Source organism: Cryptomeria japonica, chromosome 5, assembly GCF_030272615.1.
Source record: "Cryptomeria japonica chromosome 5, Sugi_1.0, whole genome shotgun sequence".
Taxonomy (NCBI): domain Eukaryota; kingdom Viridiplantae; phylum Streptophyta; class Pinopsida; order Cupressales; family Cupressaceae; genus Cryptomeria; species Cryptomeria japonica.
The window spans coordinates 895,378,201-895,392,163 of NC_081409.1; positions in this window are offsets into that span (position 1 = coordinate 895,378,201).

Below are 13,963 nucleotides of genomic sequence, written 5' to 3' on the forward strand. Positions count from 1 at the left end.
AATTAGATCAGATTGAGAAAAATAACACATGGACTTTGGTTCCTCGACCTAAAAATAAAAATGTCATTGGAACTAAATGGGTTTTTAAAAATAAATTGAATGAGGATTGTAAAGTTATAAGGAATAAGGCTAGATTTGTTTGTAAAGGATATTCTCAGAAGAAATGAATTGATTATGGAGAGACCTTTGCACCGATAGCTAGGATTGAAGCTGTGAGATTATTTCTTGCCTATGCTGCTTATAAAAACTACAAAGTTTATCAGATGGATGTTAAATGTGCATTCTTGAATGGGGATCTTGATTATGAAGTTTATATTGGGCAACCTGATGGGTTTTCACTATCAGATGATACTAATATGGTTTGCAGGTTAAGGAAAGCTTTATATGGACCGAAACAAGCACCTAGAGCTTGGTATGCAAGGTTGGATAAATATCTTTTGAAGCTTGGTTTTACTAAGGGCAGTGATGATAGTAACCTATATTATAAAATCACTGATGATGATATACTGGTTGTTGAATTATTTGTTGATAACATTACTTTTGGAGGTGAAGATAAATTATGCATATAATTTTCTAAGAATATGGAGAAAGAATTTGAGATGTCTATGATTGGTGAGATAAATTTTTTCTTAGGTTTGCAGATTACTTAGATTGATAACGACATTTTTATCTGTCAAACTAAATATGCTAAGGAATTTTTGAAGAAATTTGGTATGGGAGATTCCAAACCGGTAAGTACACCTATGGTTACAAGTGAGAAATTGACAAGGAAAAATGTTTCTGCACCGATAAATCCTACAAGATACAAATCTATGATTGGAGGTTTGCTTTATTTGACTCAGACTAGACCTGACATTATGAATGTTATTTGTATTATTTCAAGATTTCAGAGTGATCCTCGAGAAAATCATGAGATGGCTGTGAAAAGAATTTTTAGATACTTGCAAGGTACATCAGAATATGGCTTATGGTACCCTAAGGATGATAACTTCACTTTATGTGCATATACAGATGTTGATTGGGTTGGAGATGCTGATGATCAAAAAAGTACGTCCAGTGGAGCTTTCTTTCTTGGAAAGAAGTTGGTTTCATGGATCAACAAGAAACAATCATGTACTTCTCTATCTATTGCTGAAATTGAGTATGTTGCTGTTACTACTAACTGTACACAAGTTTTATGGATGAAGCAAATGTTGAAGGATATAAAGGTGGATTGTGATGCACCGGTAATTATTCACTATGATAACTTCTACTGCTATTGATATATCAAAGAATATGGTATTTCACTCCAAGACAAAGCACATATCTATCAAGTATAACTTTTTGAAGGAGAAGGTGGAAGCAAATGAATTTAGACTAGTTTATGTGAACACTAAAGAGAAAATTGCAAATATTTTCACTAAACCTTTATCCAAGGAATCATATGAGAACCTGAGAGACAGATTGGGAGTTTCCACCCCTCCGATAGAGACTTGATTGATGCGGTTTGGCATCAGTTTGGCATGTATTATCAGAGATACTATTCATTCTGGCATTGTTGTGGGATGCTACTGCTCAGGGGGAGTAGTCAGCTTTTGAGATTCAAAGGTTTATACTTCTGCTTTGATATTTCTATCAGATTTTTGGCATTGATGTCAAAGGGGGAGTGATATTGATGCGAAAAAGTTAAAGAACTTTACAGATTTATTATTCAAAAGGAGAGAGATATTGATATTTAGAGCTATATGCGGGAGATTGTTAGTTGTCTTCCATAGGGGGAGACTTGTTTGGCATTTCTTGGTAGATAGATGTTTTTCACATCTAGTGTTGCCATCAATACCAAAGGGGGAGATTGTTCGCCATTTGATGGAATTGATTATGTGCTGCATTGATGTTTTGTCATTGATATCAACACTATCTATTTGGATGCTTTACCGACACCCTTCAGGTCTCGGGAGGTTGAGTGGTTTTCTAGTTTACTTGGATCTGGCATGATCCGATAGACTCCGGTATAATCTGGTGATGGAATTGGATTTTTCATGATGCTTATACTCATACTTGATCATTTGGTTTCAGTCTAGTGTTTGGATGATGTCCTTCTTGTTGAGAATCTTGGTTTCTGGTTCCAGCGAGGGTTTCACCGGCATAACTTTTGGTGGAGATCTTTGATGAATTGGCTAAGAAATGTTGGTGCAGCTTTTGATAGAGTTTCAAGATGTTGTTGGTGATCATGTTCGAGACTTGGCATTTGGAGATCATTGTTGAAGTGTGTGGACCTATACTTGGTCCCATTTGATCTAGGTTATGGACTGACATTGATGTAACGTGTGGATATGACCTATTGATGTATTTCCGAGATGTCTTATGTGTTGGATATTATTTATTTGGCCTAAGGCCAACATGGTTTGTAATTATGTAATTAGTTTATTGTCTAGTGGCCGACCTCATTGTTTATGGTCGAGGGTTTGTATATATAAATGTAAGATCTTATTGTAGATCATCATGGTTATGGTTATTGTAAGAGGTCATGGTCAAGGATTTTAATGGGCGAATAATGTAATATCATTAAGACAAAAGAGTTGGTCGATCATTGGAGATTGAATTGGGTTTATGGAAGAGGATTTAGTTGTCTGATATTGAGCTTAACCAGAACTATATTTTGGCATAGGAGATGCTATCCTTGTAGTTTAACAATTCTCCAGATTGTAGTCTGGATTTGTATGTGTAGACACCTACAATTGTCATGTCTAATTAAATAAATATTTTATTTATTTAATTATCTAAGCCTAATTCTTCTATTAATTAAATAAATCTTTATTTATTTAATTAATTCATTTATCCTCTTCTAGCCTTATTTCTCATTTAAATAAATACATTTATTTATTTAAATTATCCTTTTTCTTTAATTAAATAAATATCTTATTTATTTAATTGATCCCACTTCTTCTATTAATTAAATAAATCTTTATTTATTTAATTAATTCATTAACCTTTTCTACCCATGACACATGTCATTCATCTCTTAATTCATACACTACCTATCCTCTCATTATTTTATTATTTCTTTTACCTACCCTCTAATCATAGCCAACCATTTATCTTTTACACCTCTCAATCTTATCCCTCCATTTCTTATAGTGTCTTCTATATAAGGAGATGCTTCCTTCATTATCAAACCCTAATTGACTACACTACGCTTTGCACCTTCATATGCGATCCTACTTGCAACCACATTCCATTCTTTGTTGAGCTCTTGTGCACATAAAATCTGAGAGCAAATATATCAAGCAAGATCAATGGAGATAGGAAGAATGGAGATCCAAACCCTATTGGACATGTGATGGTATAATCTTTGTGATTTCATTTGATTTGCATTGTCTTAGGTAATCTTCATATGTTATGGTGGATCTTTGTTGTTGTTAGGCTAAGGTTTTGTGGTTGAATCTATTTAGTCTTTCAATATTGTTATTGTTGTTATCCATTTTCACCGTATACATTTTGGCACGCCTGGTGGGACTCTTGTCCCTTTTGCATTTAACATCCTTGTTGCAGATTTGGTGTTTTGAAGTTGTAGATCTGACATTTCTGACAACATTTTGATATTTTCGCGTCTGCGTACTTTCGGATCGCATTTTTGGTTTTCTGCCGCGTCTGCGACATCTAGGATCGTGTCTGCATCCTCGATAGTTTTATTTTTTTGCAGATTCCAGAAATCGTGTCTGTGTTCCCTAATCGCGTATGTGGGATTTTCAGCCGCGTCTGTGTTCTAGAGCTGCGTTTGTGTGATTTTCAGGCACGTCTGCATCCAAAAGTCGCGTTTGTGTTTATGGTAACCACATCTATGTACACTTATTTTGCATTTTGTATTTTTATTGATTCAAGTTTTAGTTATTCGGTTTTTTAGATCTGGTTTATTTTGAGCTAACATCTTCAAATCTAGCTAATGAAATTGGTGCAGCTTATCTTGAAAGTAAAATCATTTTGTCGAAGGCCCCCATTTCACAAAGTCTTTTGGATCTAAAATTTACCTAACTTGTGTGCTGGCAAGAAGGGGTGATCATTTGAAACAATCCAAATTACTAACAACTCTTTGTTGCAGGACCTTGGCAAGGGTTTTGGATTTTTATTGTGTGCCTTGTTTTCATAGACTAGCAAACACTTCAATTGGTGCACTAAAATTGAACCATTGTCTTTTATGTCTTGAGCAATAGGCTCTTTTTGTTTAATCTTTAGAGGGCCTGTCTTCCCGTGTGGTCATTAGGACTACTAGTGAGAAGAGAACGACCCAAGTGGTAGCAAAAGAAAAGCCATCTTCTTCCAAACCACTCTAAATAATTGTATTCATGGTGAAAACTATGAATAACGTGTGCTGATTAGTTCATACCGACACTATGTCTCCCCATAAACCCGTTTGATCAAATTTATTTGATCATTTGTAGGGCATAACCCCTACCGACTGGGAGCCTTCTGTATTTACAGAGCTGAAAGTGCCGCATGTATGGCCACACGAGCGGATGCCCTTACTAGCACCTTTTTGTTTTAGAAGCCAAAATCCTTCTAGTTGTTGGGGCAGGAGGTCGGACCTCTGGTAGTGGCCCACACACATACGGTTCTTAGTAGAGATACAAAGTTCGCCACGGGGAGTTTTCGCGGGGACTGATGCTTGGCTGACCTGAGAAGTGAGTGTCGAGGGTGGAGCCAGTGAGGTCAAGCATCTAAGTATTTGCTCTGAATAGCGTAGCCTCAGGGGTAAAACCTCATGTGGGATCAACAACTATTGTCTTGGCCAGCCATAAGAATTGTGCTTGACTTATTTTAAACATTCAAAACATTCAAGACCAAACAACAAAACATTGTGTCTTTTGTGTCTTCAAGTCTATGCAAAACAATTTTACATCGAACAACACACTTTTCTTTGAGTCATTTTTATCTAGACACTTGCAAACATTGAGTCCTCATCAACACTATGTCCTCTTGTCACGAAAAATAGTCAAACATTCAGATTTGGTCACAACAAAGCAACTTCACAGATTGAAAAAAAAAATTGCACAAATTTTGCAGAAACGCGTCTATGTCTAACATAATAGCATCTGTATCATATAACCGCGTCTGTGAAGGGCAAAAATGCGTATGTGTTCTCAGAATCAACATTGCATTTCCAAAATCTCAGACTCGCGTCTGTGTTAAACAGAACCACGTCTGTGTCAGGAAATCGCGTCTGTGCAGTATACAGGCACGTCTATGTTCAGAATTGAAAAACTTTTACAGTCCAGCAAACAAACTTAGTCAATTTCGGAATTCTTGAGCTTCCTAGGTTATTTTTCCAGGGTTTCATCTAGCATTCAACCTGTCTTTGGGTCTCACACAGTCCATCATTGCTTTACACCTTACATTACATTCACATTTGTCTAAACTTGAGTCAAAAGGTCACTTGCTTGTCCTCATCATACTTTGTCAACACACTACATACAACAACATTTTGCTAAGTGGTCCCTCATCAAGGTCTATCACCTTTGGGTCTCATTTGGTCTTATTTGGTCTTACTTAGAGTCAAGGTCAACTTACCTCATCAAGAGAAACTATCCTCTCTTTGGAAGCCACACCTACTCTACTACATACATACTTGGTCTCACATTTTGGACATTGCAAGTACACCTCAGATTCATTTACATTCCCTCCAACTCTTGGTCTTCCATACTCTTTCCATTTTCATCTAGTCTCACTCATCTTGGTCAATACCTAGTTCATGGTTGAAACTCATTCCCAAAAATCTAAGAGAGAAACTAAAGAGGCTCAAGAATCCGCAAACATGAGTGCCTATGAGTATGACAATGATATCTTTTTCAATTCTGATCATACTACATTACCTGACATGGATGCCTATAGAAACATTCCAAATGTTGAGCACATGGACACTGCAAACAACAATGATACACACAATGACAATATGGACAACATTTTAGTACATTCAGTAGAAGTGGAAGACACCATTATGAATCCCCATTTCAATCGATTGGTTGAGGAAATAATGAGGAGAGATAGACAATACTTTCTACAAGTGATGGCACAAAGTGGAGCCAAGATACCTCATGATTTTGACATGTCTCAAATAATGGAAAATCGACCTTTGCAAAAACCTCACCTCAACATGGATCAAAGGAGGCCTAATAGTGGAGGCAATAGAGGACCACATCTTGTGCCTTAATCACCATCATCTTTGTTTCAAAAACCAGAGGTCCCATACACACATGGTCAAGCATATGATACTCACTTTCGCACACCATTATGGAAGTCTTATGCAGAAAAATATGCTCAATCACATACCAATGCTAAGGAACCACCAAAGCAATTGGATATTCAAAGGCATGCTCAAAATTTGGACACAAGGAAACCTTGTGTCAAATTTGGGGGCAACACATTAGAACTTGACATGCTTGTAGAGTATGGTATACATGGACAAAGCAGATATTTCATTCCTCAACATGAATCTATACCAAGTGGTCCATATATGCAGCATCATTATAGACCTCCTCCATATGAACATGTGTATGAATAATATCATCCATATATGCAACATGCTCCTCCTCCAATTGGTGCCTCAAGCATGGCGTTTCGTCTAAGAAGTCAGTCTCCACCTAAGAACAATTTGGAGCAACAAATCAGAGACTTACAAAAGAAAATGTAGGACATAAATACACCGAAGCCAACATAGACAATGAGAGACATATGTCCTTATCCATTTGACAAAAGCATTCCAATGCCTCCATTTCCTACACACTTTGTGCTGCCTAAGTTTGATAAGTATAGAGGAAAAGGAGATCCTAAGGCACACATAAGACAATTTTTCACAGCTTGCATTGAGGTAGCTCCAGAAGAGACATATTTGATGAGATTATTCCCACATAGTTTAGGTGATCAAGCTATGGAATGGTTCTCCCAACTTCCACCTGGAATTAAGTCATGGGGTGACTTAGCAAAGGCATTTATCCAACATTTCTCATACAACATAGAGATAGACATATCAGTCACTACTTTGTGCAACACCAAGCAAAAAGAGGGAGAATCTTTTGCATCATTTTTACAAAGATGGAGGAATCTAGCCAGTAGATGCTCTTGTGAAATTCCACAAAAACAAATGGTAGAGATGTTCACCCAAAATGTTAACAAAGACATTGGCTATGATCTAAGGAAAGCTTGTTTGTCCACCTTCAACGACATCATTGAAAAAGGCTTAGCGACAGAAAAAGTTCTAATTGAACAAGGAGTCATTAAGATATTCAAGGAAAACAAAGATGAATTTAAAGGAAAAGATAAGCCAAGATTTTGGAATAAAAACAAGAACACAGTCAATGATGGTGTTGTTGATGCCAATTCAGTATGACCCAAAATCATTTTTTCTGGATCAAGCTCTACAAACAATCAGGTGAATACTCAAACAACTTCCAAATCACGAAGGAAGTACACTCCATTGGGAGAACCACTTGAGTCAGTTTTCAAAAAGCTAGTGGCAAACAAAGTAATCACAATTCTAGATTTCATTGATAGAGGTGACATTGAGATTGAAGGACACTCAGCCAATCAAGAACATGAAATGTTTAAGGAACAATTCCCAAAGCATGACAAGGGAAAAGCTGCAGCCACAGATGATCATACCAACTATACCAGAGCATCATATAACTATGATTCAACTATCAATCACATCTCGATGGAAAATTATATCTCTACCATTATCATCAAAGACAAAACACCTGAGAATCATACCCAGAGACCCAAGATTGTCCTAAAAGGAATTGGATCTTCTTTCGAACCTACCTCTAAATGTCATGTTACAACCCGTCGAGGTAAATTCACTTTGCAAGGTGCTCCAGCTAAAAATATCGCTTCTTCATCAACCAAGCCTGAGTATGACCTTGTAGAACAGTTAGGAAAAACACTCGCGCTTATTTCCATCCTTGAGCTTTTATGTATATACCCTGCACATAAAGCTATTCTTGACAAAATCTTGAGAGACACTGCCGTTCCTACTAATCTGAATGTGGACCAGTTTCAAGCCATGGTGGGATACCTTTCCATTCCACACTCTCTTACATTCACAGAAGTTGATGACACCTCCGTAAGTCAGCCACATAATGCACCATTACACATTGAAGCCTTCATACACAAACATCGCACAAAATGAGTCCTGATAGATGGAGGAGCGGGTCTAAACATTTGTACATTGAGCACTATTAAACAATTGGGATATTCTAATAAAGTTGTGAATTCTACAAACAAAATCACCATCAAGGTATATGATGACGAAGAGCGTTCATCCAAAGGCACAGTCACCTTACCTCTCAGAGTTGGGCCGGTTACAAAGGATGTGGTTTGTCAAGTTCTAGACTTGGAGCTCACATACAACATATTACTAGGACGTCCTTGGATTCATGAAATGAGGGTAGTCCCATCTACATATCACCAATGCATTAAGTTTCCCCACAATGGAATTGAAATAACAATTAATGGTGATCCTAATCCATTCATATATTGCAATAACGTGAGATGAAAAATTGAGACGATCATTCCATGTAATCGCGAAGTTGTTCCTTCTTCTGCGTACATTGATCCGAAATCATTAAAACCTTCAACATCAAAACAAGGTGAGCTTAAAGGGAAATTCCAGGACAAGGGCATGGGTGAATACACTTTGAATCAGACCATGTACTTACAACAAGTAATGAATTTACCAAAAGAATATGGACGACCACATCCTACTAAACGGGTATCTATCATTACACTTGAATGGGATCCTACAATCTTCCAAAAATGGGGTGAACTAGAGGAAGAAGACTTATACAAAATGCTTTACAAAGACCTTGAAAATGATACACAAGATCACATCAGTTTACCATGTGAGAAGTATGGCAAAGGGTTCAAGATTCTACAAAAATTTGGGTATGATGGCAAAAGTCCTCTTGGGTTAAGAAAGGAAGGCATCATTGAACCTTTACAACCTGAATTGACATTCAAAAAGGAACATTCCAAAGGACTTGGTTTCATGACTTCCAAGGTCCACACTCAAAAGGCATAAGCATTACAAATCAAAGCTGCCAAAATTCAACAAGAAACTCGCTATTCCACAGACTCCAATGAATGGGAATGGGGTTCAGACAAATCCTCCAGTGACTACGAGCTCACCGAGACATTCAGAGAGCTAGATGAACTCATAGAAGAAGAGGAAATTAATAGGAAATTCAAAGTTGGTCAAGAAACAACCCCTGAAGATTCCACATAGTCCTTGTCTCTAGGTTCTAGGTTGAAATCACATAGAATGAGAACACCTGTCCCAGAATGTGCTACTAGTGATGATAATTTGGATTCATTCATGATCGAGACTGATGAGGAGAGTGCCAACGATGACCTTGATAACTACCTCGACATACCTGAATATAACTGCATCTTCACTCTTAACCCCGCTAACTTTGAGGACATCAAAGGCCTTCCCCTTGTTCACCACCAACTCATTGACTGGGACCATGAAGGACCTACACAGTTTGACACATTCTAAAATGATGAAGCTTTTATTGACTATCTTGGCATACGAGATGATCTTCCCCCTGGGGACCATAAAGTGGGATACACTATAGAACTAAATAGCGTGGCATATTTCAGTGAGGGTGTCGGGCCTTCCAGTCGCAAAAATATAAAAATAAAAACAAACCAAGGGTCTTATGGCGAAAACCACACCGTGGCATTGTCTGACCCCAAAAAAGTAAAAAGAAAGGACGTATCTGAGGGCCAAAACCTCTTTGAGGCACCCGAAGATGGAAGGCTCGACATTCTCCCAACATCATATGAAGAAAAGTCCTCCATGTTGGTAGAGGAGACTGTTAAAACAAACATTGGTACAGAAGAAGTTCCACACAACATATTCCTGGCTCAATCTTTGACAGAGTCAAAAAGGTCAAAATTCATAAGTTTCTTCACGGAACGACAAATCAACTTTGCATGGTCATACCCTGATATGCCTGGATTGGATCCGGATTTGGTAATGCACCATTTGACAGTTAAACTGGGGGCAAAACCAGTGAAACAAAAATTAAGAAAGATGCATCCATAAGTGGCATTACTAGTCAAAGCAGAACTTGAGAAGTTATTGGATGTCGGATTCATATGCCCAATCGATTATCCTAAATGGATCTCCAACTTAGTGCCTATCAGTAAACCAGACCGTAGCATCAGAATATGTATAGATTTCAGGGACATCAACAAAGCTTGTCCAAAGGATGATTTTTCATTACTAAATATTGACCTGATTGTCGATCTCACAACAGGTCATGCGATGTTATCCTTGATGGATGGATTCTCTGGTTACAATCAAATAAAAATTGCATCCAAAGACCAGCATAAAATAGCATTCACTTGTCCTTGGGGAACTTTCTGCTGGAATGTCATGCCCTTTGGGCTAAAAAATGCAGGCGCTACATATCAAAGAGCCATGACTACTATCTTTCATGATCTCATGCACGTTACTGTGGAAGATTATGTTGATGACCTCTTGGGAAAATCAATAGACAGAGATACACATTTGGACATACTTTTAGTCATCTTTGATTGGTTGGAAAAATACAAAGTAAGATTAAAACCCAAGAAATGTGTCTTTGGAGTAACCTCCGGGAAGCTCCTAGGATTCATTGTATCAAAAAGAGGAATTGAAGCTGATCCAACAAAAGTCAAGGCCATCCTAGAGATGCAACCACCACGAAACATCAGTCAGCTTCGATCTTTGCAAGGGAGACTCCAATCCATACGAAGATTTAGATAAATGTAATCCCTTTCAGCACTTGCTACATAAAAACATCAAATTCAAATGGGATGATAACTATCAATAGGCTTTCCAGATACTCAAAAATTATCTTCTGAATCTGCCAGTTTTGATGCCACCAGTTCTAGATCAGCCTTTATTACTTTACATATCAGCTACTTCAACAGCACTGGGGGCACTTTTAGCACAACAAGTTGCTGAGGGCAAAGAAAAGGTGGTGTACTATATCAGTAGCACATTGGTGGGATATGAGCTAAACTACACACAAATTGAGCATGCATGTCTCACTGTGGTCTTTGCTTCGTAGAAATTATGACATTACATGCTAACTCATAAGACTAAGTTGGTTGCAAGGATTGATCCATTGAAATACCTTCTCAATAAAGCAATGCTTACTGAGCGACTAGCCAAATGGGTAATGATCCTGAGTGAATTCGACATCGAGTATGTGGACAGAAAAGCAATAAAAGGACAAGCTATTGCAGATCAATTAGCAGATGCTCCCATGATAGATGATGTTCCTCTAATTTTAGAATTTCCAGATGAATCCATTTTAACAGTGTCACATGCAAAACCATGGCAATTATACTTTGACGGCTCATACACACAGCATGGGGCAGGAGCGGGCATCCTCTTTAAAACTCCTCAGGGGGATTCCATACCAAAATCATACCGGTTATCATTTCCTTGCACTAATAACATAGCAAAATATTAGGCATTAACAACAGGATTACGGATTGCAGTTCAATGGAAAATCCAGGAACTTCAGGTTTATGGGGACTCTCAACTTGTAATTCGTCAAACAATAGATAACTACCAAACAAAGGATGAGAAATTAATGCCTTACAAAAGAATGGTAGATGACCTGAAACAACATTTCACAAAGATAGACTTTGAGCAGATACCAAGAGAGCATAATCGAGCCCCAGATGCCATGGCTACAATTGCTTCACTAATCAATTTACCTCCGAATGAGACCCGCTATGAGTTCTTGGTGGATAACCTTGTGGTTCCTTCATATGAAATCACTCCTACTGAAATAATATGTGTCATCGGTCCTGAGTCCCAGCTATATGGTTCCATTTTCACATACCTTCGTGATAATACCTTACCTCTTGATCTATCCAATAACCAACGTCGCACTTTCATTCGCCAATCTTTTCGATACGCAATTTTAGCCGATGTCTTATACCATCGAGGTCTAGATGGCACTCTTCTTAGATGTTTAGAAAGCGATGAAGCTTAGATTGTGTTATGTGAAGTACATGAAGGGATATGTGGTCCACATTCTAGTGGTCCTACCTTAGACAAGAAACTCATTAGGACTAGCTATTACTGGCCCAATATGGAAAAAGACTCATATCAGTTTGTCAAGAAATGTAAGCAATGTCAACTTCATGGAGACCTCATCCATCCACCAGCACAAGAACTTCAACCAATTGTGACTTCTTGGCCCTTTTGTCAGTGGGGACTCGATCTCATAAGTAAGATTCACCCTCCATCCTCCAACAGTCATAAATTCATTATCACTACCATAGAGTATTTCACAAAATGGATTGAAGCTATGCCTCTCATGCAAGTCACTGGAAAACAGATTGCTACGTTCATTTTCAACTATATCATTTGTCGATATGGTATTCCTGTTTCCATTATCACCGATAATGGGCGTCCCTTCAAAAGTCAGGATGTTCGTGAACTCTGTGACCGCTTCCATATTTCCCATCATTTCTCCACACCATATTACCCCCAAGGTAACGGTCAAGCTGAGGTGTCTAATAAAACAATCCTTAAAATCTTGAAAAAGACAGTCGACGACGCTGGCTATAATTGGCATATCCAACTTAATCCTGCACTTTGGGCCTACCGCACAAGTGTCCGCACACCTACAGGAGCGACACCCTATTCACTTGTCTATGACACTGAAGCCATCTTTCCTATTGAGGCCGAGCTACCCTCTTTACGAGTCTCTTTGCAAAACATTATCAATGATGAAGACTATAGGGTCACTCGCTTATAATAACTTGAACTATTGGATGAACGAAGACAAACTGCTTTTAATCATCTCAAGGCTTATCAACAACGAATGAGTCATAGCTACAATCACAAAGTCAAGCCTCACACATTTGAGGTAGGTGATTTGGTTCTCAGTGAAAACCCCAAAAATCAGCAAGACAGAGAGAAGAAGGGCAAGTTCGAACCAAATTGGCTTGGTCCTTACATCATTACAGCAGCATATGGATCTGGGGCATATCAACTCTCAACTATAGAAGGTGAACCTTTGGAGGATCCTATCAACAGCATGCACCTTCGTAGGTTTTACACATAGCTCTTCAGAGTATCTCAATGTCAAAAATACAAAAAAAATAAAAAATAAAAAATAAAAAATCATAAAATGAAAAAATCGTTGCTTGGTGAAAACCTGGAAAACAGGGGCCTTGTGAGACAAAAAACATTGAAAAATCGAAAAAAAGAAAAAAAGTAAAGAGAAATAATTCCGTCCAACGGTGAAAACTGGGTCACTAGCGCCATGCGTATAGACATTGCTCCTCCCTCCTTCAGGATTCACTTTCATCCTTTCACTTTGCACACACTCACACCCTATTCGTTCATAATAAACTTGCCCATTCCCATCATGGCTTGTTATTGATCTACCTAAGATTGGTTAGCCATTCATAATAATCATTCCTTTTCACCTCTTTCCATCCATAATAAATCAAATCCTATTTGTGGCTAAGGCAAATCCTACATCTAGTGATGGGTGTGGAACTGAGAACATCACATGTTTCGAGAAGTACAGTTTCTTCCACTTTTCTTCAGTCTATTCGTGCACAATCCACAATAAAACAACACTTGCATCACCAATCCACAATAAAGTTTTGTCTTCTCCACCATAACGTATCAGTTTCATGGATTCAGTCAGTTTCAGATGTACACGGCAGCAACAATGTGCTTCAACAAATCAAATCTTTCAACAGACTCAGACAACATATGGTTCAATGCTATCTATCCTTTTTGTGAAAGTAAACATTGTGACCACAATCAAATAAGACTTATACAAGTGACAAGAGACACTAAACTTGAGGACTATAGTGGATGTTGGTGTCGAGTCTTGGTTTTCTTTTGATTTTATCTTTTTGGTGGCATGTCTTTTAGCTTTTCCAGGATGTCTCTGACTAGAGA